Source organism: Cnephaeus nilssonii (assembly GCF_951640355.1).
Source record: "Cnephaeus nilssonii genome assembly, chromosome: 18".
Lineage (NCBI taxonomy): Eukaryota > Metazoa > Chordata > Mammalia > Chiroptera > Vespertilionidae > Cnephaeus > Cnephaeus nilssonii.
Genome location: NC_137089.1, coordinates 50,908,835 through 50,931,886, shown reverse-complemented (window position 1 = coordinate 50,931,886; position 23,052 = coordinate 50,908,835). Strand labels below are relative to the sequence as shown.

The window sequence follows — 23,052 nt, the reverse complement described above, 5'->3', positions numbered from 1 at the left end:
TAAGTTTAAGGCCAAAAGCAAACAAACGAACAAACAAACAAACACACGTAGCAAGCGCAAGTGGAACACTTGTCATAGCCGTTCCGTGAACTGCAACGAGGTATCACTGTCAGTGATCTTGAATTCCCCAACCGCTTCTCTCCCAGCGAGCTCCGGCTAAGCAAACGTTTCACAATCTCTGGGGATTTCCGTCCCTTCTCTTCGGCCCGCCCTCCCTGGGGAGCCAGGAGCCCACGGGCTGGGAGGCAGGCAAAGCGGGGCACCTCATACAGAGCGTTTTCCAAAGGCCTGAGGGGGGTCCCAACGTCTAGAAATCAGTGACTCCACATCACAGATGGCTGCTGATAGGAACTGGCAGCACGCACTAACTACCTCTAGGCCACGTGTGTCTACGTCCCAGACCTTACAGACGGATTCCTACAGCATCCCCACGTGCTCTCACCACACCACAGAGCCACGCTCTAAACTGCACTCAAACCTCCAGCCTTCTTTTCCTGTCAGGATTGCCCCGAAGTTCCTCTTTCACTCCCATGCAACTTCAGGTACAGACGGGGACATTTTACTTCAATATGTAGCCTTTGTCTTGTAGGCTACACCCCAGAGGTGGCCTGAGCCCCGCACATCAACGGAGGGTGAGACTGACCGCCGGCACCAAGTAATAAAGCATCGGCTTAGGAACCTGTGCACCGCAGTGACCCCTGGACACACAGCCCCATGGAGGCCGTGGGAGCCACAGCCGTGACCCCTGGACACGCAGCCCATGGAGGCCGTGGGAGCCACAGCCGTGACCCCTGGACACGCAGCCCATGGAGGCCGTGGGAGCCACAGCCGTGACCCCTGGACACGCAGCCCATGGAGGCCGGGAAGCCACAGCCGTGACCCCTGGACACACAGCCCCATGGAGGCCGTGGGAGCCACAGCCGTGACCCCTGGACACACAGCCCCATGGAGGCCGGGAAGCCACAGCCGTGACCCCTGGACACACAGCCCCATGGAGGCCGTGGGAGCCACAGCCGTGACCCCTGGACACACAGCCCCATGGAGGCCGGGAAGCCACAGCCGTGACCCCTGGACACACAGCCCCATGGAGGCCGTGGGAGCCACAGCCGTGACCCCTGGACACACAGCCCCATGGAGGCCGTGGGAGCCACAGCCGTGACCCCTGGACACACAGCCCCATGGAGGCCGGGAAGCCACAGCCGTGACCCCTGGACACACAGCCCCATGGAGGCCGGGAAGCCACAGCCGTGACCCCTGGACACACAGCCCCATGGAGGCCGGGAAGCCACAGCCGTGACCCCTGGACACACAGCCCCATGGAGGCCGGGAAGCCACAGCAGTGACCCCTGGACACGCAGCCCCATGGAGGCCGGGGAAGCCACAGCCGTGACCCCTGGACACGCAGCCCATGGAGGCCGTGGGAGCCACAGCCGTGACCCCTGGACACGCAGCCCCATGGAGGCCGTGGGAGCCACAGCCGTGACCTCTGGACACACAGCCCCATGGAGGCCGGGGAAGCCACAGCCGTGACCCCTGGACACACAGCCCCATGGAGGCCGTGGGAGCCACAGCCGTGACCCCTGGACACGCAGCCCATGGAGGCCGTGGGAGCCACAGCCGTGACCCCTGGACACGCAGCCCCATGGAGGCCGTGGGAGCCACAGCCGTGACCTCTGGACACACAGCCCCATGGAGGCCGTGGGAGCCACAGCCGTGACCCCTGGACACGCAGCCCCATGGAGGCCGGGGAAGCCACAGCCGTGACCCCTGGACACGCAGCCCCATGGAGGCCATGGGAGCCACAGCCGTGACCCCTGGACACGCAGCCCCATGGAGGCCATGGGAGCCACAGCCGTGACCCCTGGACACGCAGCCCCATGGAGGCCGGGAAGCCACAGCCGTGACCCCTGGACACGCAGCCCCATGGAGGCCGGGAAGCCACAGCCGTGACCCCTGGACACGCAGCCCCATGGAGGCCGGGAAGCCACAGCCGTGACCCCTGGACACGCAGCCCATGGAGGCCGGGAAGCCACAGCCGTGACCCCTGGACACGCAGCCCATGGAGGCCGTGGGAGCCACAGCCGTGACCCCTGGACACTCAGCCCATGGAGGCCGGGGAACCTGTGCACAGTCGTGACCCCTGGACACGCAGCCCCATGGAGGCCGGGAAGCCTCAGCCGTGACCCCTGGACACACAGCCCCATGGAGGCCAGGAAGCCACAGCCGTGACCCCTGGACACTCAGCCCATGGAGGCCGGGGAACCTGTGCACAGTCGTGACCCCTGGACACGCAGCCCCATGGGTCCGTGGGAGCCGCAGCTGTGACCCCTGGACACGCAGCCCATGGAGGCCGCGGGAGCTGCGGGTGAGAATCACCCCGGGAAGCGGTGTTCCCCTTCGTTCTGAAGCCTCCAAAGCCGCGATCTACACTGGGACGTCACGGTGGGGTCTGCAGACACAAGGGCCTGCCACCGCCGCGGGACATCGGGTTCAGGGGACATCCCTCCACCTGTCCAGGAAGCTCGTCCAAACACATCTGAGTCAGGAATTTTCTTCAGGGACTTCACAGCTGAGTGCAGTGTGGGGGCTGGCGCCTGGGTGATGCCACCTGTGCCCCCCCGGCCCCCTGGGCCTCCTGCAGGGACGGACAGAGGGTGGCCGCGCAGGGCGGAGGACACCCCGCTCTGGGAGAGTTTCTTCTTGCCCTTTTTTCATGCTCTTCCCCCTACATATTCCCTAGGGGGTTGGGGGTGTAAGAGCTGAAACCTGTTTTGTCAGAATTCATACATGTCAGGATGGGAGGGTGCTTGGAGAGGGGACTTTAAAGAGGTAATTAAGTAGAATGAGGTCATAAAGGCAAGGCGGGCCCTAATTCACCGCGACAGGTGTCCTGAGGGGAGGGAGACCAGGACACACAGAGACGGGGTGAAGAGCAGCGGACAGCCCTCTGCGCATCAAGGACAGAGGCCCGAGGACCCTGCCGAGCCTTCGCCTCCAGAGCGTGGGGAACCGTCGTGTGGGACACAGCGCAGCCCGCGTCATTCTGTTCCGGGAGCCCTGACAAACGAACACGGGCAGACGTCAGGCCAACAGCACCTCTCCGATGGAATTAAGGCTTCCAGATAAATCCACCCAGTATCCTATCAACAGAAGAAAATAAAGCCGAACCTTCCCCGCACTTTCGGACGAGGGCGGGCAGGTGATTGATTGAAGCAAATGTGTTCTCAAGCAGCTTTTAAATAAGATTTCTAATTATCCGGGTGCTTTTCCCTCCGCAACCCCCCGCCACCTCCTCAACGTCATTTTTGCAACTCTTGGTTCAAGAGGCTCTTAAGAAATAAATAATTCATGGCCACTGAAAGCACCCTAATTTCCTGTGAGGCCTAGCATGGTTTTCTAGGTCTGTGGGTGATGGGGAAAAGCTACCCCTAACACTCCTAACTTCTCTATGGAAACAAGGCGAAGGGAGACCCAGGAAGACCTGTGAGGCCAAGTCTGTCCCCTGCATGTGGGTTTTCCCCCTGCGGCTTCACCTCTCCCTTTAAGGAACAAAACTGAACTTTCGTTCAGAGCAGAAGAGCCCGCAGAAGTAAGCATGCGTGGTTTGGTCCTGAGCTGGGAGGTCCTGGGCCGTGGACTTGAGAGTAGGGCCATGTTCACTCCTAAGACACGTGAGCCACAGAGGTTTTCTGACTTTGCAGGAGATCTTCCCATTTCCACACAGGCTGGGCGACCCACAAAAAGGAGCGGTGGCTCCCCAGCCGTGACACTCACGACAGAAGTACATCTGATGGGGCACAGGGCCACCGTGACTGCCTGGGATCTACTGATGGGAGCCCAGGCCAAGGGGGAGAGGGTGCCACGCCAGTGAGTGGGTGTCGGTGTCACTAACGAAGTAAACAGAGGGATGAGGAAGCTATCCAATCTCTTCCCACCCTTCCTCTTCTGACTTCCCTGTGCCTCCTTCCCCAAGGACACACTGTCTACACGACAGATGGTGGGTAGGGGTCATGACCTCTAAACCGGTGGTTCTGCATCGCCGGGAAGTTTTCAAAAACCACGAAGGTCGAGGCCCCCAGAGCACGTCAGTCACAATCACGGGGCGGGCCTTGGCATCATTGTGTATCCACGCTGCCAGTGATGGGCTCACGGGCCAGGATGGAGAACCAGGGCTGGGAAGGCAGCTGGAGAGAAAGAGGGAGAGAGACCAAGGGGACAGGGATGAGGGGTCTCCCCAGCCCCAACAGAGGGAAAACACCAGCAGGGCACGGAGAGGGTGGGGGCTCTGGAAATGAGAAGGAACGTTCACTGTGCCACGAGGAGGCCCTGTGGGCTGTCAGCAGGAAACGTGGTAACGAGAAGAAATGTCTGCACACTCAGGAAGAGAGGAGACAGGTGCAAAACCAAGATAGGGCGAGCACAGGTCTTGCAAGCTGGGAGCTAGGAGAGAGAACGATGCTTGCGAAGAGGCTGTGAGACCCGAGAGGGCACTGTCGCTGCGGCTGGGGCAGGAGGTGGCCTGGACACCCGAGATGAAGTCCTGTTCCACGACCATGGCAACAAGTCGTCTTTAGACAGAAATGTTGGTGTCCCACTTGAAGCAATTAAGAACTTTCAGTGTCACCCCAGGACCGACACCTGAGTGCCCGTTAAAGCATCCGAACCACCACCCCTGCACTTGGCTGACTTCCGACTCACGCTCTTTAAGAACTTCTCCTGGCCTTGGCGAGGTCCCAGCCCTCCTAAGGCACTTCTTGGTGTCCCTGTAAGCGCACCATTGTCCTCTGACGCTGGCGCCACAACATCTCTGTAGCTCCCTCCAATCTGCGGACATTGTGTCTCCTTGCTGGCACGTGGGTCCCCTACCTGTTTGTGTTCTGCCTAAGGAACAGGGCCCAAGGGCGTGAGCACGCACGTGCAAACAAAAGCGAATTCCACACATGGGCTGAAATACGCATTCCCCTTCTCGGTGGGTGTGTAGCTACTTCGGAGTGTGTGGAAACCAGCTAACACCCATGACCTCAGTTACAGTCTGCGGAGTGCCACCAAGGAATCTGAAAGTTAACCAGGAGGTGAAATTTATGGCGAAGATGAAGGAGGCCTGCTGAATTACCACTGGGCAAATTATAGAACGCGATCATGCCGACTTTTTAACAATTCGGAACCAGTCTGAAATGTCTTGCTTTGGACGGGTGTCCTGCTTCTAATTTGTGAGCCCGTGCTGTTTTCTGCATGTCCTTATCTTCCTTGAATTCTAAATATCTTCATCTCAAGAGACTTTACTCTCGTGGGTTCTCCGCCTTGGTTTTTATCTCTTCCTGTAGCTGCTCAGTCTCACAGCCCATGGTTTTGTGATGGGTGTGAAGGTTACCACGCACGTGTTTGGGGCTACCTAGAATGACAGCTATCATCGTTACCGGAGGAATTTTCTTCAGGGACATCTTTTTTTTTATTTTAATTTTTTAAAATATGTTTTTATTGATTTTAGAGAGATGGAGAGAGAGATAGAAACATTGATGAGAGAGAAATATCGATCAGCTGCCTCCTGCACTCCCCCTACTAGGGATCCAAACGGGGCATGTGCCCCCAACTGGCAATCAAACTGGTGACCTCCTGGCGCATGGGATGATGCTCAGCCACTGAGCCACACTGGCTGGGCTCAAGGACATCTTTTTGACCCAACAAAACTCCTTCCGTCTCTTGGGGCCCTGGGCCTGGGGGCTGGAGGAGGTGAGCAGGCTACAGTGCAGCCTACAGCAGGGTGAAACCACAACCACAGGGCATGCGGGCCTGGCCATCATCCACACCTGCCTCCTCCCACCCAGACGGGACAGCAGACCTGGCATTTGTGAAGTCGGATGGGAAGGTAATGATGTGAAAGAAAGACAAGTGCACCGATGGCTAAGTTGTATGAAGTGTGTAGGGAGGGCAGGGGCAGGGAGGTGAGGAGAGGCAGAGGAGACGGGAGAGCAGAGGGCAGGAGACAGGAAGAGGATGGGACGATTATTAGAAATGAAATATCTTGGGATAAACTGGGACAGGTTCACAAACCTTTATCCACAATTTTGAAATGCAAAACTTTCTGAAAACAGAGTTTCTTTGTTCCTCTGCTAACAAATAAATTTGCTCCAAAAAATGGACCTGAACGGACATGAGGATATTTGGTCTTTTTCTATCCAACAAAATGTGAATATTCATCTCCTTCGCCACAGAAACTACTGTGTTTCCTGAATCCCGTGGGAGTGTTACCGAACGTCCAGTAAACACACCTATTACCTTTCTAAGAGCTGAATTCTCAAAGACATTTGGCCCCAAAGGGTTTGCTTTTGGCTGAGGGACTGTTGAGCTGACACAATCCCCAGACAGGGAAACGCTCTGGCTTTAATCGTCTATTCTCTCCGCACATCGGGCAGGTGTTCGCCCGGCCTCTGCTTCTCACTCGTTTCTATAAGTTTATCTCCGTGGACAGATTCACCGGCAACAAAACAGGACAAAGCTGCAGAAGGCTTTTCCTATGCCGCACACGAAACGTGGCCCCGATGCTGCCCTAACCCCGTGGCCTTTCTCCTCTTCGTGTCCTGCCTGACCCATCCTGTGGCTCCAACAGCTCCCCACGCCCACGCCTCACCGCAGCGTGGCTGTGGCACAGGTTACATGACAAATGTGAATGTGGTGCTGAGCTTCAGAAAGAAGGTAGCTAACTATATTTAAGTGTAAAAATTAATGTTCCAAGTGAAATGTCCACAGGTTTTCTAAAAGGCAGATCTATAGGGATGGAAATCCTATATAATAAAACTCTAATAAGCAAATCGACCAAATGGCAGAACAACCGGTCGCTATGATACGCACTGACTACCAGCAGGGGCCAGGGCCGGCCAGTGGGTAGCCCCAGGCAGCCAGCCAAGGCAGGTGCCAGCGGGGGCCCTCTGATAGCCCCGCCCGCCGGTTGCCCACAGATGGCCCTGATCGCCGGCCAGGCCGAGGGACCCTACCCTATACATTGGGGACAGTCTCTTAGATTTAACAATTAAAACCTGGCAAGGCTACTCTAGCACTGAAAAAACAGGATGATGCAGCGATGACATGCATGGACTCTGGCTTGCACATTTTGGGGTCAGCCCTGATTCTGACACTTACAACTGTGTGACAAAGCCAATTATTTAACTTCTCTCTGCTTCAGTTTTTCCACCCATCAGATGGGGAAAATGGTACTACTGCCCCAGAAGGATCATGTTATGTACTACTTTTTATCATCAGGGCAGAACAATGTAGCTGCCCATACAACAGCAAGATGCCTTTCACCTGCATGAAAAGTATGGTCACTGGTGCATGCAGCGTCTGGATTGCGAGAGGGATGTCCGACTGCCCGTTTAGGCCCAACATCCCCCGAGGGGTCCCGGATTGCAAGAGGATGCAGGCTGGGCTGAGGGATTCCCCCCCACTACCACCACCTTGCACGAATTTTGTGCACCGGTCCTCTAGTGTAGACATAAAAGAGAAAAAGACAGGAAAGTCAGTGTGGCCCGGGCTGCCTGTGGGCGTCACAGTGCCACACATGGGTACAGCGGATCTTTTGGGGGCGATGGGAAAATCCTACGGCTGGGTTGTGCTGATAGTTCCACAATTCTGTACGTTTATTAAAAATCACATTAGAACCACAGCTCTAAAGAGAGCGTAAGACGGATGGAATTATACACTTAAAACGGGAGACCCATGGCATGTAAATTATACCTCAATGAAGATGCTAAAAGAAATGAATATCCTAAATTTCTAAAGTAACACCCAGTTGTCAACACCGCCTGGTATTTTCCTGACATTTCAAATTAATACCAGTGGAAATGAGGAGGTGGGCAAGAAATGGGACCTATTAATGATTACAAGGAAAAATGAGCAATTTCACCCACAAATGACTAATATCACATCTGGACAGAGAACATGATTTCTTTCAGATATTCCCCCATATCTAGCCAATGAAATCTCAATGATTTCTATTTAACATACTATGCAGGCCCTCTAATTACCTATTACCTTTCTAAAAGCTGAATTCTCAAAGGGTTTATTGTATCAAGCAGCAGTATTTTATTTTCCAGTCATCTTGCAAAGAGTGTAAACTCCTGGGCTCTGGGGTTATGCCACAGTCTTCACTATCATGTATTCAGGACCTAGTAGGTGTTCAATAAACGAATGCATCGCGTGCAATGATTTCTTCACCAGAGTCACCTGTCACATCTCCATTTGCTTAAACAGTATACAGCAAACTTAACCGACATTCCCTACCTTCTAGATCAGGCTTCTCAACCTCAGTCCTCGGGGCCAGCCTCTTCCCCGGAGGCTGTTCTGTGCACAGAATGAAAGCAGCACCCCTCCCTCCCCCACCGGTTGCCAGCTGCCCCCACCTCCCCAGCTGTGACACCCAAAGATGCCTTCAGACAGGGCCCAGCATCCCTGGGGCACATCGCCCTGGCTGAGAACCACAGCTCTGAAGAGAGTGTAAGGCAGATGGAACCAAACTGACGGGTTCACATCTCAGCGAAGCCTTGTTCCGCTTCCGGAAGCCAGTGAGACACCGAGAAAGGAAAAGCGTACGGCTAGCAAGTGGTGACTGTGACCACAGGCCTTGGCACATGACAGGGAGGGCTACAGGGAGAAACTGGTTCCTTCTCCTTGTAACTGTGAACATTAAGGCTCGTTCTCAGCCAAGGCTGACCACTGTGAGGATGTGAGGAGCTGGGACAATACATACGAGAAGGAGGGGCCCCGTGCCAAACAGCCCGGGGCTGCCAGACAGCAGAGGGAAACACTGGGCCGTTGTTATGAGTTGTATCCAGGAGCACAAGCTGGAAAATGCTACTGAATATTTGTTAAAAGAAAAGCTCTCTAATAATTCAGTTCCTGACCTGCTACTGTGAGCAAATAACTCAGCCCATTGGAAAGGTTAAGAACTGTGGTGGCAGAAACCATTACATTCAGCATCAGTTGAACACTTCAGTGTTTCATTTTCCTCTGCAGCCATCGCGTTGAGCAACCCTGTTTCAGACACCCCAGCCCAGAGCCTGAAAAGCTGTTACCCAAATTGCATGCTTTTCACGAGACTCCACATTGTTGGTTTCAATTCTACTTTGGCGATATTGAGCATTTCACACTGAGGTTAAAGTTCAAGATGTATAATTTGGGCAGAGTGACTATCCTATATAATAAAAGCCTAATATGCAAATTGTCCCCTCAACTGGGAGTTGGACCAGCAGTTCAGCTAGGGGGTGGGGCCAGCCAGTCAACCACCTGCGGCCCCTCCCCCTGGCCAGCCATGCCCCGGCTGGCAGCAGCAGCCCCAGCTGGCAGCTGCTAGGGACCCTACCCGTGCACGAATTTCGTGCACTGGGCCTACAGTTATATAATAAAGCAAAGAGAACATATTCTTGGCACTATCCTGATGTCTAAATGTCTATCAAGATTCATAATACTTTACTCAGAAGCATCTTTATTTTTTTATTTAGAAAAACAAAGAAGTAGCCCTAGCTGGTTTGGCTCAGTGCATAGAGCATCAGCCTGCAGACTGAAGAGTCCTGGGTTCAATTCCAGTCAAGGGCACATGCCTGGGTTGAGGGCTCAATCCCCAGTAGGGGGCATGCAGGAGGCAGCCGGTCAATGATTCTCTCTCATCATTGATGTTTCTATCTCTTTCTCCCTCTTCCTTCCTCTCTGAAATAAAAATATATTTAAAAATAATAAAATTTAAAAAGAAAAACAAAGGCATATATTTCTAATCTCAACACCAACCATTTGGGCACTACAAGCGACACCATGCTAGCTTCCAGGCATTTCTACATTTCTTATCGATCTGTTACATGGAAGAAAACGCTTCAGTAGACAGGTATGTGCCAACTCCTAACACTGGAAAAGGGAGCATATCTTTTTAAATTCTCTTTGTTAAAATGATTACATTTGTCTCCGTGTGCCTATTGGTAAACAGAAGCAGGTTTTGAAATATGAAGCATGTAATTCCTAAATCCACTAAGAGCTAAAATGCAAACGCTCCCTAGTCAATCAAGCCCTCACTGCACACATAATTATGATATTCAAATTAGATGACTAATTTAGACGTTCTCTCATGTCAAGTACACACAACACAGAAATGTCTGAATAAACTTCAATAGGAAGAGAAAAGGGCAGTTTAATTACTCTTTTTAGAGAGTGAGAACTCCTGTGACATAATATTAAAATACACACTCATGGACAGGTTAGTAGAAAACGCAGCTTAGGTTTTCATCTTGAGAGGAATGTCAGCACCGTGAGCCTCGACCGAACACCACTGAGCCCTGGATGCTCATATTTGCTTTTGGATGAAATGGGGACACATGAGGCATGAAATGACCAAATTAATTTTCATTTTACTTCATTTGAGTTTCTTCACATATTATTATAAATACAAAATCATATCTAAAATACCACATTACTTTATATTGTTATTTCAATTGCATACACCTATACTGTGATCTCCCAGCCACACGGAGCGAGGCTACCACAATATACCATGTGTAAAGGTAATTACTACAACTCTGATGGTCCCCTAACATTTTTAATAAACTGTATAAAATGTGCAAATGTGTGATTATTTTAAAAAGTCAGCACTAATAACAAAAAGTCAAACCACTGAATGTCACAAATGCATAAGCCCTTGTGGATTCAAATTTTCCTAATAAAGCTAAAATGCATAATTGGCGCCACGAAGCTTGAAATTGAGGTTTAAGGATAAGCGCTGGGTACCAGCATGTTGCCACTTGCTAGAAATTGCTTTCATCCGGAAACTGCCATTTAGTAAGGCTCGTAGGTGTTTTTTTTGTGTGAAATAAATATAATATAAAAATAAAGAAGCAAAAGATGAACTTAAAATAAATAAAATGTAGGAGAAACCAAGATGGCGGCATAGGTAAACACCTAATCTGCAGCCTCGCACAACCAAAAATACAACTAAAAGTCAAAACGGACATCATCCAGAACCACAGGAAAGCTGGCTGACTGAAACGCCCACAACTAGAAGGAAAGAGAAAGCCACAAGGAAAATCAGAGGAGCCGTAAAAGCCTGAGGTACGGAGACACGGGCAGAGACATGGGCACGACCGCGTGCGGGGAGGACAGAGCCGGAGAGGACGGGGTGGCTGAGTGACTGGCCGGCGTTCTCTAGCGGGAAGGAGATAAAAGCTCCAGATTGCACTGAACCCCAGCTCCGACTGCACTGAACCCCAGTTCCCGGCAAGACCCTGGGAAGCCAGGCTCATATTGGGGGAATCTGGGCTGTAAGGTGGAAACTCAGGGGAGCGGCGAAAGGCAGAGCTCTGGAGGCGCGCACATGAATGCACGCAGAGGACGGACTGTTGACTGTGCCGCTGAATTGCCCTAGCGGGAAGGAGACAAAAGCTCTGGACTGCGCTGAGCCCCAGTTCCGACTGCACTGCAACCCAGTTCCGGACGAGACCCTGGGGACCCAGGCTCATACTGGGGGAATCTGGTCTGTAAGGCGGAAACTCAGGGGAGCGGCGAAAGGCAGAGCACCGGAGGCGTGCACGGGAATGCACGCAGAGGACAGACTGTTGACTGTGCCGCTGAATTGCCTTAGCGGGAAGGAGACAAAAGCTCTGGACTGCGCTGAGCCCCAGTTCCGAGTGCACTAAAACCCAGTTCCGGGAGAGAATCTGGGAATCCAGATTCATTGGGGGAGAGACTAGACTGTTTGGCAGCAGGTGAAACTCCAGGGCGCCTTTCTCTCAGAGGTGCTTGCAGGGAGTACAGAGGGACACTGAGACCCAGGAACCTCATAGGGCGGGGCTGACGGGAAGCCAAGGCTGTAGGCTCCACCCTGAAACTCCGCCCCATCCAAGCTGAGCACAGAGGCTTTTACAATTTTGCAAGTCTAGTTGAATAAGGCTGTCTCCCGGCATAGACACAGCTGATCCTCCCAGCCAATTGGCCTGGAGGTCAAATCCTCCCAGTGTACCAATAGCAATCAAGGCTTAACAACACCAAGACTTTGCACTCAGCCCACAAAGGGGGGTACCAAGAGCAACCACCTAGGGAGATTGGGGAAGCTGAGCTACCAGCCCCTATAGGTCACTGACCACACAAAGCCACTCCATCAACACAGGGAGGCAGCCAAAATGTGGAGACACTGAAGCAGGTCACGAATAGAAGAGATGGAGGAAAGTAAACTAATGGACAACACAGTGTTCAGAACCACATTTATAAGGTTACTCAAGAATCTTCTAAAAACCGCTGATAAACTTGAAGAGACCTTCAAGGACCTTAATGAGAATACCAAAAAAATGGAAAAGGACCAGTCAGAAATTATGCATACACTGTCTGAAATAAAGAATATACAGAAACTCGACTGTAGATCACCGTACCCCAAGAGTCAAACCAAAGATCTGGAACATGAGGAAGCAAAAAACACCCAACCAGAGAGGCGGAAAGTAAGAAGAATCCAAAAGTGTGAGGATAGCGTAAGGAGCCTCTGGGACGGCTTTAAGCGTACCAACATCCGAATTTTTGGGGTGCCAGAAGAAGAGAGAGAGGCAAGATACTGAAAACCTATTTGAAGAAATAATGACAGAAAACTTCCCCCACCTGGTGAGAGAAATAGACTTACAAGTCCAGGAAGCGCACAGAACCCCAAACAAGAGGAATCCAAAGAGGACCACACCAAGACACATCATAATTAAAATGCCAAGGGCAAAAGACAAAGAGAGAATCTTACAAGCAGCAAGAGAAAAACAGTTAGTTACCTACAAGGGAGCACCCATACGACTGTCAGCTGATCTCTCAACAGAAACTATGCAGGCCAGACGGGAGTGGCAAGAAATATTCAAAGTGATGAACAGCAAGAACCTACAACCAAGATTACTCTACCCAGCAAAGCTATCATTCAGAATTGAAGGTCAGACGAAGAGCTTCACAGATAAGAAAAAGCTAAAGGAGTTCATCACCACCAAACCAGGATTACATGAAATGCTGAAGGGTATTCTTTAAGAAGAGGAAGAAGAAAAAAAGGTAAAAGTAAAAATTATGAACAACAAAAAGACATCAAATACATACCTACCAACAAGTGAATCTAAAAATCAAGTGAATAAAAAAAATTTAAAGAACAGAATGGACTGGTGAATATAATAGAATCAGGGACATAGAAAGGGAGGCAACAGACAATTCTCAGGGGGAAGGGGGTCTGAGGGGTGCAGGAAGAGATTGGACAAAAATCTTACACCTATGGATGAGGACAGTGGCGGGGGGGGGTAAGGGTATGGGGTGGGGTGGGGAATCAGGTGGAGGGGAGCTATTGGGGGGGGGGGGAAGAGGAACACCTGTAATAATCTGAACAATAAAGATTTATAAAAATAAATAAATAAATAAATAAAATGTAGCATCATAAACTTTTCAGTCACAAAACTCAAGTTACATTTCATGCTTCTAATACTACTGTATATGAACAGCTAATCTCTGCTTCAACAGTAGCAACGTTACTTAAATCAAAATTATAGGATATCAGGAGCCAAATACAAGTTATAAAACTAAAATAAACCCTTCAGATTTGCCCTGTATCACTTTATACTGCTTAAGAAAAAGGCAAATGCTTGAACTCGTTGGCATTAAGTGGGTAACATGATAGCTGCTTTGGCAAGACAAAGCAAGCTCCACCACTTAATGTATTTGGAGAATTCGAGAATAATATCACAAAAGGAGAGCCGATAGATTAAACTTGATTGGGCTGGTTTTTATTTCATATACACGCACACACACACTTGCACACGCCATGCTTCTCATGCACAGCACCTATCACAAAAACTAAAAAATCAATTTCCCTTGTAGCACAAACAGCAAGTTTAGCTGCGGTAATTTTGCAGTTCAGAATATGCAATCCTTTTATTTTATAACTCAGATGCTTTTTTAAAGCTTTTAAGATAATGAAAAAATAAGATGCTCATCTGTGAGAAGACTGTCCCCCAGTCTGACTTAATCACATACATTTGCATAAGTAACCTCTGGCCCATCGCAGGTAGATGCTGGTGCTTCAAGAAGACTAATCAAAAAGTCTCTTAAATATTCCACCCCCTGGTTTTTCTTGAGCAGCTGTTCACGCAGACACAGGCCTTGCGATGGGATGGCAAGACCCCGACCTCGCCGTGGGGGGTCCCAGGAGCTCGGCCGCTCCGCTGTCGTCTCTGCGCAGTCACCTGAACCTGCCTCAGCTCCCTGGGTCAAATTAAAGGGCCAGGTGGGCAAGGACTGAGAGGCATGGTGTCAGCTAGAACACAGCCCCACGCGCCAGTCTGTCTATAACATCACGAGGCCGCTTTTTAAGGCAGTGAAAATGATAGGACACTGCGCTCAATCTACCCCAGATACACCGACGGGCCAAGACGCGCATTAATAACGATACAAGGATTGGTTCAAAGGTCCAAACCTCCAAGGACGCTATGGCCTGGGGAAGCCTAGGTTCCATAAACTGTCAAATATCGCCCTTTGCCACGTCCCCTCTCGGGGGGCGCATGCACGCGTGCAGTGAGATGTGGCGGCTTCGGAGAACCAAGCATTTGGGGCACCGCGGAGGTGACTCTTGCATTCTTCCCAGTTTACCAAGTGCCCACTTTTCTCCACGAAAGAGAAAAAATGAGTGAAAAAACAAGAAATGGCAATTCTGTCCTATAAGCAGCTTGAGATCGCCCTCCATTCATGATTGTGCTGCTCACTCCTTTCCTTTACCCCCCGCCCCCCACTTCCACACAGTCTCAGACACGGAAAGCCACCGGAGAAACAGCCATCACCTGTGGGGACAAAGCAAGGGAGCAGTCAGCCCTCCCCTTTGCCCTGCCTGTCACTTCCACCACCACCACCACCACCACCACCACCACCCCCCCCCCCCCCGCCCCGCTCCCGGCGCCGGCTTCCAGCCCACGGAGCCGCTCTGCCTGGGCTCCTGCGCTCCGTGTCCACGCACCTGGCAGAACCCCCGCTCAGTGAACGTGACCCTCCCATCTCCTTTGCGCCCGTGCATGCTCCCCGGCAGGGCACGTCTCAACAGCATCCTCCCCCCCCCCCCCCCCAAGTGAGCCCGATTCCGCTCGGCCTGGGTCCTGAATTCCAGAGCCATAGGCTGGTGCCACCGCCTGGCTCAGCCCCGGCGCCCCATCCACGCATCCGCAGGTGAATTCATCATCTTCCCCTGCAAACCGTGCCGCCTCTGTGTTTGCGTCCAGGACCAAGGGCCCCTCTGTCCATCTAACTCCTCAAGCCAGAGGCCTGGGAGTCCCCCTAAAGTGGACACCCCTTCTCCTTCTCCCCCACCCACCAGTCTGAGTTCAGACCTTAACCCTGCATGGGGATTCCACAGCTTCCCGCAGGCTTCTCTCTTCTGCACGCCCCCCCCCGCCACCTGCCCCCGGCCCCCATTCTCTACAAAACACCAGAGTGATCGTTCTAAAAGGACAGCCATCGACGCCCCTTCCTGAAGTGGCTGCAGCCTCACTCTGCACCTCCAGCCTCGCCCGCCACGCCACGCGCATCAGCCACATGGACCAGCTGTCGCAGTCAGCCGCCCTCTCTGGCACCTTCACGCCACTGTACTCGCTCCCTCGGTAAGAACAGTGTCCGCCAGCCGCTCCCATCGCTGCCTGCTCCCCTCCGACCTCCCTTCCACCCTCAGCCAGCCCCAAAGCCTCAGGGAGAGCCCCTTGGGGCCAGGGACCCCACGGAGCCAGCACTTCCCGCCCTGGTGCCCACCCAGCTCTGGTCTCTTCCCCTCCAGAGACCCAGGTTCCCAGGGCAGGGGGGACCTTCCTGTCTGAGGCCGCCTCGCCCAGCAGCACGCCTGGTGGCAGATCTGCAGACGGGTAGGGACCTGGTGCGGGCAGAAAAGACACTGCACTGCCCCTGGGTTTGCCCTGCACTGCGGGGGGTGGCTGAGGACTGAGGAGGGGAGCAGAGGCGGGGGGGGGGGGGGGGGGGTGGCTGAGGACTGAGGAGGGGAGCAGAGGCGGGGGGGTGGCTGAGGACTGAGGAGGGGAGCAGAGGCCGGCCCCCTGGGCGGGTGGCAGGTGTGGGGAGAACAGTGAGGCCCTCGGCTGGCAGCTCCCACAGGGAACGCAGAGGTGGCGGCGTCCTGAGGGCAGCCATGGTACGGACTGGAATTTTTGTTAATTAAACATGGTTTGTGTGCAGCTTTATTGACTGACTTACAACGTGAGCTGCCCCGTCAGGTTCCCAGCAGTGCAGGCAGCGGCTGACCAGCAGCCACACAGGGGGAGCAGAGTGGGGAGAAGGGCTGAGCGAGCCGAGGGCGTGAACACGGGGATCCCGTCACGAACACAGTGGGACCAGACGCCCGAGAACGCGGCTGATCAGAGAGGAACGTGCAAAGCTGCTGCTGATCAAATAAAACCTTTTTTTTAACCCGGCTACTCCATAAGGTTCCCAGGGCTCTGCATTTTACGGGGAGGCTCCCAGTCAGGCCAACCTCCCTGTCCTCCGAATATAGCCTGCAATTAGAATACGGAATTTTCCCTCAGTAGTCACTCTACAGCCCTAAAGAATCAAGGAGGGCGAGTGCATGAGACCTCACAAGATACGCTAAAATATGACACCAATCAAACAACAGTAACTCAAACCCTGGGATAGGAATCACTGACTGAATGGATATTGGCTCCTGAGCAAAATTTAAAAAAAAGTTGGGGGGTGGAGCTCAGGACCCGGGTTCTGAGAACATTCCCGGTGGGTTTCAGACTCTGTGTTTGCCTGTCGTCAGAGGGAGGCACCGTCCCAGCAACACCCTGCAGCCGTACCTGCCAGACACGCGCGTTCATTCACTGCAAAGGCCTCAGTCTCCCTGGGAATGACTCATGGCACTGTTGGTTGTGACCTTTTTTCACTTACATAACCTCCCCCCCCCCCTTTTTTTTTAGTCACTTGAGAAAATCTCAGGCCTCTACACTTCTCCATTCCTTTAAGGAGAGTGACGCAAGTATGTGACCCCAAACCCAGATAAACAGCTCAATTAGCACGGCCCTCCGGGGTGTCCCAGGACCAGCCCCTGGCTTGGTGCTTCCGATTTCACAGCACGCACCTCTGGGTTTCTCTTCTAAGCTCATGGCACGGACTGAGCTTAAACCCTTCCTCCACGGAGACAGGCGATGACGGTCAATGCCCGCTGCTGGCCGTGGGCAGGCCGGTGGGCACGGCCCTGTCCCAGGGAATGCAGGGACTAAGACAGTGTAGGACCACTTAGGAGCACGACTTAGGACACCCATGAACAGTTTAATGCCACGGAGGCTCCACAACCGGAGACAACAGGTGCTGTGTAAGGAGCCCAGGGCTCTCGGACAGCCCGGACTCCATCCTCGGCTCCAAAACCCACTAGTGTGACCTTGCACAAGTGCGCTGACCTTTCTGGGCCTCAATTTCCACTTTTGCGAAAGAGGACAATAAAGTCACTGCTATACAAGGTTCACTCTGAGAACGGAAGTAAATGCTGAGGTAGAGTTCTTAGCACGACAGCCGGCCGGGTGAGTCCCATGTCAGCGATCACTCCCGTTCTATCCAGGCACAGCCAGGGAGGCCTGGACATGCGGCAGAGAAGTCACACTCGGAGCTGCCTGCCGCCCACACCCACCCTGTGCCCTCAGGCTCACAGTGCCCGGCTGAGGGCCGCGCTGCCATGTGCACAGGAACTGCTGGCCTGTATAATCAGAAACCTGTATAGAGCACCCCCCCACACACACACACACACACACACACCAGCACAGAGCTCAGGGATGTGTGCAATGTAATCAGCTCCCGACTCCCTGAGCTCACCGTGCAGACAATTCAGAGTCGTAGGTGACGGGGGAGAGAGGGAGCAAGGCGTGCCTTTATGTCCGCGTGAAGGGCAGCCGGCGCTCCGTCCATGCTGACACAGAGGAAGCGGCGCCGGGGAGAGCGAGTGGGAAGTCTGGAGGTGGCCACAGAGAAGCCAACAAGGCGAGGACCAGACAAGAAAGAGCACAGAACCACATGTACTTTCTGAGGAGCTGGTTAAAAGTCAGGGTGGGTCCGGCTGAAGTGACAAAGGGGCCGGGGAGATTTTACTACAGAACCACCCAGAACAGAGGAGCATCGGACCCTAAGTGTTGACCGAGGAAACGCGGTCTGCGCACTCCGAAGAGAAGGGGCAAGCAGAGAGCTGCGGCGAGCCTCAGCGGCTTCAGCCAGGGTTCGGGCACCCCTGCGGCCGCGCGGCCCCAGCACACGGAGGCCTCCCCTGAGCTCCCTCCCAGAGAGCTTGTCTTTTATTTTATTTTGAGATATAATTGGTATTTAACATACGTGTATTAATTTCAGGCGTGCAACCTAATGCATCGATCTTGTATCTGCTGAGAAGTGACACCACCACAAGTCTAGGTAGCATCCACGCAGCTACAGATCCTCCTTTCTTGTGCTGAGCACTTGCGAGGGCTACTCTCTTAGCCACTTTCAGGCCTGCAACACAGCATCGCCAACTGCCGCCACCGCACGGAGCGTTTTGATTTCTGACAGAGAAAGCCGGCTTGGAACTTCTCCGGAAGTACTCCCAGGGGTGGGTCGCATCAGCTCAGAGGGGTAATTAATATTAGATCAGTCTGTGAGTGGTCTGTTGCCATGTGCCTCATACAGTAATTCAATTTTAATGCCCAGAAAAGAGAGGCAGTGTCGACCAAGGGCCAGAACATGATGTAGGATCTGGATGGTCAGGGAAGAAAGCCACGAAGCCCGGGCCTGCCCACCAGGCCCAGCCGCGGGCGCTCAGGTAGGATGGCCAGCGGGCTGTGACCAGTTTCGACACAGCGCTGCTCCCCCGGGCCCCGCCGCTGCTCCCAGACCAGGTGCAAAGGCCGAGAGGAAGCTTATTTAAGGGGAGGCGCAGCCATCTCAGTTCTGAACAAACAGTGCAGAGTGCGGCACCGGCCAGGGCTCCCGGTCTGCCCTGGGAGTTCTCCGCTGGGACTGGTCTCGCCGGAGATGGCATGACTGCTGGTGCATCGCTGCTTCCGTCGCGGTTTAGCCCACCTGGACCAGCGCAGCCCCATCTGCAGGCAGGAAACCAACCGGGGCCCCATCCTCCACTGTGAGTTGCAACCTCATACTCATTTTCTTTCCTTGACTTGCCCCACAGACCAAGAAGGAAGTAAAAAGCCACAGAGTCACTTCACACTGCAGGGCGCACCCCCGCACCTGCTGGCACCTCGCTCGCCTGCGAGGGGCCAGTCACCAAACACTGATTATGATAACAGCAAAGCTCCCCGTCGCGGAGAACGAGGCTGTGATTGCTGCTTAGCACTTTGCATACTTTAATGTGCAACCTCAATGTCCTCACCTGTAAAGTGAAGATAATATTGCACTTATTTCATTATGTTCTTGCGAGGATGAGAGGAGGGGAGATGGAGGCAGCACTGGGCAAGTTGAGGCAGCCAGCTTTAGGACAACAGGGTTTGAAACGACAGACGCGGGCTAAGATCCCCACTCTGAGTTCTACTACTTGATCTCCTGAGCTTCCGTTTCCCCATCTCTAAAGCGGACATGGAGTCACCTACCTCCGAGAGGAATCGTGGGAGACGGCGAGTCAAACCCCAGCCAGTCTGCTTCGCCGAGAGGTGTCTAGTAAATGCTTATACCCTCCCCTTGTTATACACGTGAACTGACTGTTCACCTGCGTCAGCCGTCATTCAGTGTCGTCCAAGGTGCCCATTTCCTCTCCTAAGACTGACCGCTTTACCCAGTTTCATGGGCCAGACACTGGTTCAACAGCTTCACGTCTATAACTCATCGAATCCTCACCCAAGTCAGTGAGGGAGGAGCTGCTGTCATCCCGTTTCACAGACGATGACAGGCACAGAATTTAGGTACCTGCCCCGCTCCGTCCTCCCCATAAGAATGCAGTTGCTTTGGGGGTCGACCTGCTTGGGATCCCAATCCTGGGTGTATCTCTTTCAGATATAAGCCATGGATGGTCTCACAACCACAGTGTGTTGACTAGACCAACTTTTCAAGCTTTGAAATAATACTTTGTGTATTTTCTTAGAACTCTTCAAAGAAACTATATGTTTTTAAATGAAGTATCTATAACTAGTTCATCTTGTTCTATGCTGGAATACCATAAATAAATGTGCTTCTTTTTCTAAAGATTACCCAAATAAGTCTTACATTAAAATGTACCCATGAGTTTTGATTTAAACAATTATTATAAGTCCAAATTAAAAAATATAGATAGGTGGGTAGGTAGGTAAGTAGATAGATAGATACTAGTAGATAGATATTAGGGCAGTATTAAGGCTATCTGTTTGGTTAAACTAATGACTACTAAATTAAATAATCTGAATAGTCTCCTTATTTCTAATACTCACTGTCTTAGTCACCACAGTACTATATGGTACTTCAGAGTATCCTTTTACAAATTTGATCAACTCAAATATTAAACATCAATGATGAAGATCTACTGATCTGCTTAGAAGGAATCTCTAGGGAAGAGATGAGAAAGAAAGGTTTAAAAAGTCTATCCTTCAAAGCGCACAAGGCAGCTACCTCTAAATCATGCTCTTTGTTTATTAGGATAATTAAGCCCTTCAGAGCTCTTAACTTTCAGACTCCACACTTGTCTGGCAGGACCAATTTTCACTTTCTCTAAAACAAAGGGGAGTGTGCACAGGCCTCCGCGGGCTCTCTGGCAGTGCATGCTATTTTAAAACACGACGCTGTCTAATTCCTGGAGCTGCCTTGAAAAATGTGCTGGGTTTCTGCTCGCTTGCTCCCTGTCAGGGGAAGACACGCCAACCTGAAGAGCGCGCTGAGTGTCTGTCAGGGTTTTCATGAAACGCTGTTCAAGCTGGACCCCAGAACACATGCAGCGGGCGGCACAGCTGCTGCCCGGGAGCCAGGGCTGCCCCGCGGAGGCTTACATAAGAGGCGCAGGACGTCGGAGAGAAACCCAAGTGTCATCTGTAAGCTGCTCCTCTGAGACTTGCTCACATTCTTAAAGGGCATGAAATCACAGAACACAGCAGATTTCCCATGTCATTCGCCTTATAGCACAAAACGCCGGGCTGACATACAAGCTGTTTCCCCCTTAAAAACCTGGGCTGTTCTTGGAGACGTTGGCAACTTCTGCCGAGGGGAAGAGAGAAGTGGGGTGCGCGGGAAGCCTGGGGCTTAGCTCCCATCCCCAAAGACCCAGGGCACCCAGGGATATACCAGGAGGCTCCCCAGGACTTAGGACAGAGGTGACCGGCCCCTGCGCCCCTCCCCCGCGCACACACCGCGGAGAAGCTGGGAATGTGCCCTGGGCAGCGGGCGCGGTGCCCGCGAGCACCTGTCCTCGCGCTGCACGTGTCCAGCTGGCACGGCCGCTGCGCCTCGGCCTCTCCCGCGTGTGTGTGTCCGCGTCTGGCACCCTGACCTCCCCAAGCTGGCGCCCGGCTAACAAGAGATGCCACCCCAGCTTCCCACACCCCGAAGATGATAACAACCAACCTCGCCTCCGCACGGCTCCCTCCAACTTCGGAAACTGCAGTCAACTCGCGGGGACGCAGCGAACTGGGCGCCTTCTTGGGGACCGCGCTCGGCTGCGCGCGGCCGGTGGCCCCGCTCTGCACCAGCCGCCTCGGCTCCGCGGTGCCCGGCGGCGGCGGCGGCTGCACCGGGCCCGGGGTGCGCGCTCCGAGCCCCTGGTGTGCGTCTCCTGCTCCGAGGGAATCGCGGCTCCGCAGGGAACGCGGCCAGACAGAAGCCGAGGCGCTGCTGCTCGCAGAGCCGCCCGCCCGCTCCCAGGCTCGGTCACATCGCGAGCTCGCCAGCCGGCCCGGGCGGGCGAGGGGCGGGCGAGGGGCAGCGGGCACCGCAGTCCGCACTGGGCGCCGCGCCGCGGAGAATGACAGCGCCGGGGAGGAGCGGCCGGGAGGCGCGGGCGCGAATGCGCATGAGCCGGACCCAGGTGGCACGTCACCGGGGGGCGGGGCTACCCGGGGGTGGGGCTACCAGGGAGGGGAGGGGCTACCAAAGAGGGGCGGAGCTACCGAGAGGGAGGGGCGATCCGAGGATAGGAAAGGCAGGGGCGCGGGGCGCACCACGTGTGGCGTTGGTTTTGGTGACCTTGAAACTGTGTGTTTGAACTTGTTTGTCTCCAGAGTCTGTTGTCCCTTAAAAGCACTCTAAGTGGGCCTTAGACCTGGGCAAGACCACAGAGGCCAATTTAACTCAAGATCTTACACCTATGGAAGAGGACAGTGGCGGGGCGAGGGCCTGGGGTGGGGTGGGAAAAGGGTGGAAGGGAGCTATGGGGGGGGGGGGCGAGGGGAGGAGAGGAGCATCTGTAATAATCTGAACAATAAAGATTAAAAATAAGAAGCTGGAATTTAGGGATGGGTGAAAAGGTGAAAGGATTAAGAGGTACAAATTGGTAGCTACAAAATAATCACAGGTTGTAAAATACAGCATAGGGAATAGAGTCAACAATATTGTAATAACTATGTGTGGTGCCAGGTGGGTACTTGATTTATTGGGGTGATCACTTAGTAAGTTACATAATATCTGATAACTGGGGTGCACACCTGAAACTAATATAAGATTGTAGGTCAACTCTAATTGAAAAATAAAAATTATTTAAAGTAGAAAAAGGCTGGAATTTAGAATTCAGTGGCCCTTTATTATGGCTGTACATAATAATATCTTGGGAAGCTTGTTAAGAGCCCGCTGCCTTGGCTGACCCCCTAAATCTTTGGGGGGGGCCCAGGTATCGGTAGGTTGTAAAATTTCCCAGGGGATACAGCAGAGCATCTGAAACAGTTCATGTGGCAGAACCTCCTGTGGCAGAACTGCAGGTTCCAGTCAGTAGGTCTGGGTGTAAGCGGCGAGTCTTCATCTCCCACAGGCTCTCAGCCTGCACCCGCACTGAGGCCGGGACTGCCCCATCCTCGCTTCTGAATTGAGCTCTGGAATCGGAGCAGAGCCTCTGAGCCTTGGTCTGTGGAAAATCACCTGAGTCGTTTTTCAAAAATGCAGAGCACA

At 53.1% G+C, this 23,052-nt stretch overlaps 1 protein-coding gene across 4 annotated transcripts in view; it reads right to left on the bottom strand.

Annotated features, from left to right (window-relative positions):
• PAG1 (phosphoprotein membrane anchor with glycosphingolipid microdomains 1) overlaps positions 1-21,899 on the bottom strand; it is a 116,515-nt gene extending 94,616 nt beyond the window's left edge. For all 4 annotated transcript variants that reach the window (XR_013814916.1, XM_079795891.1, XM_079795893.1 and 1 more), the window contains exon 1: positions 21,520-21,899. The gene's annotated coding sequence lies outside the window, so the exon portion shown is untranslated. The remainder of the gene's footprint in view (positions 1-21,519) is intronic.
• Between the last annotated feature and the right edge of the window lie 1,153 nt (positions 21,900-23,052).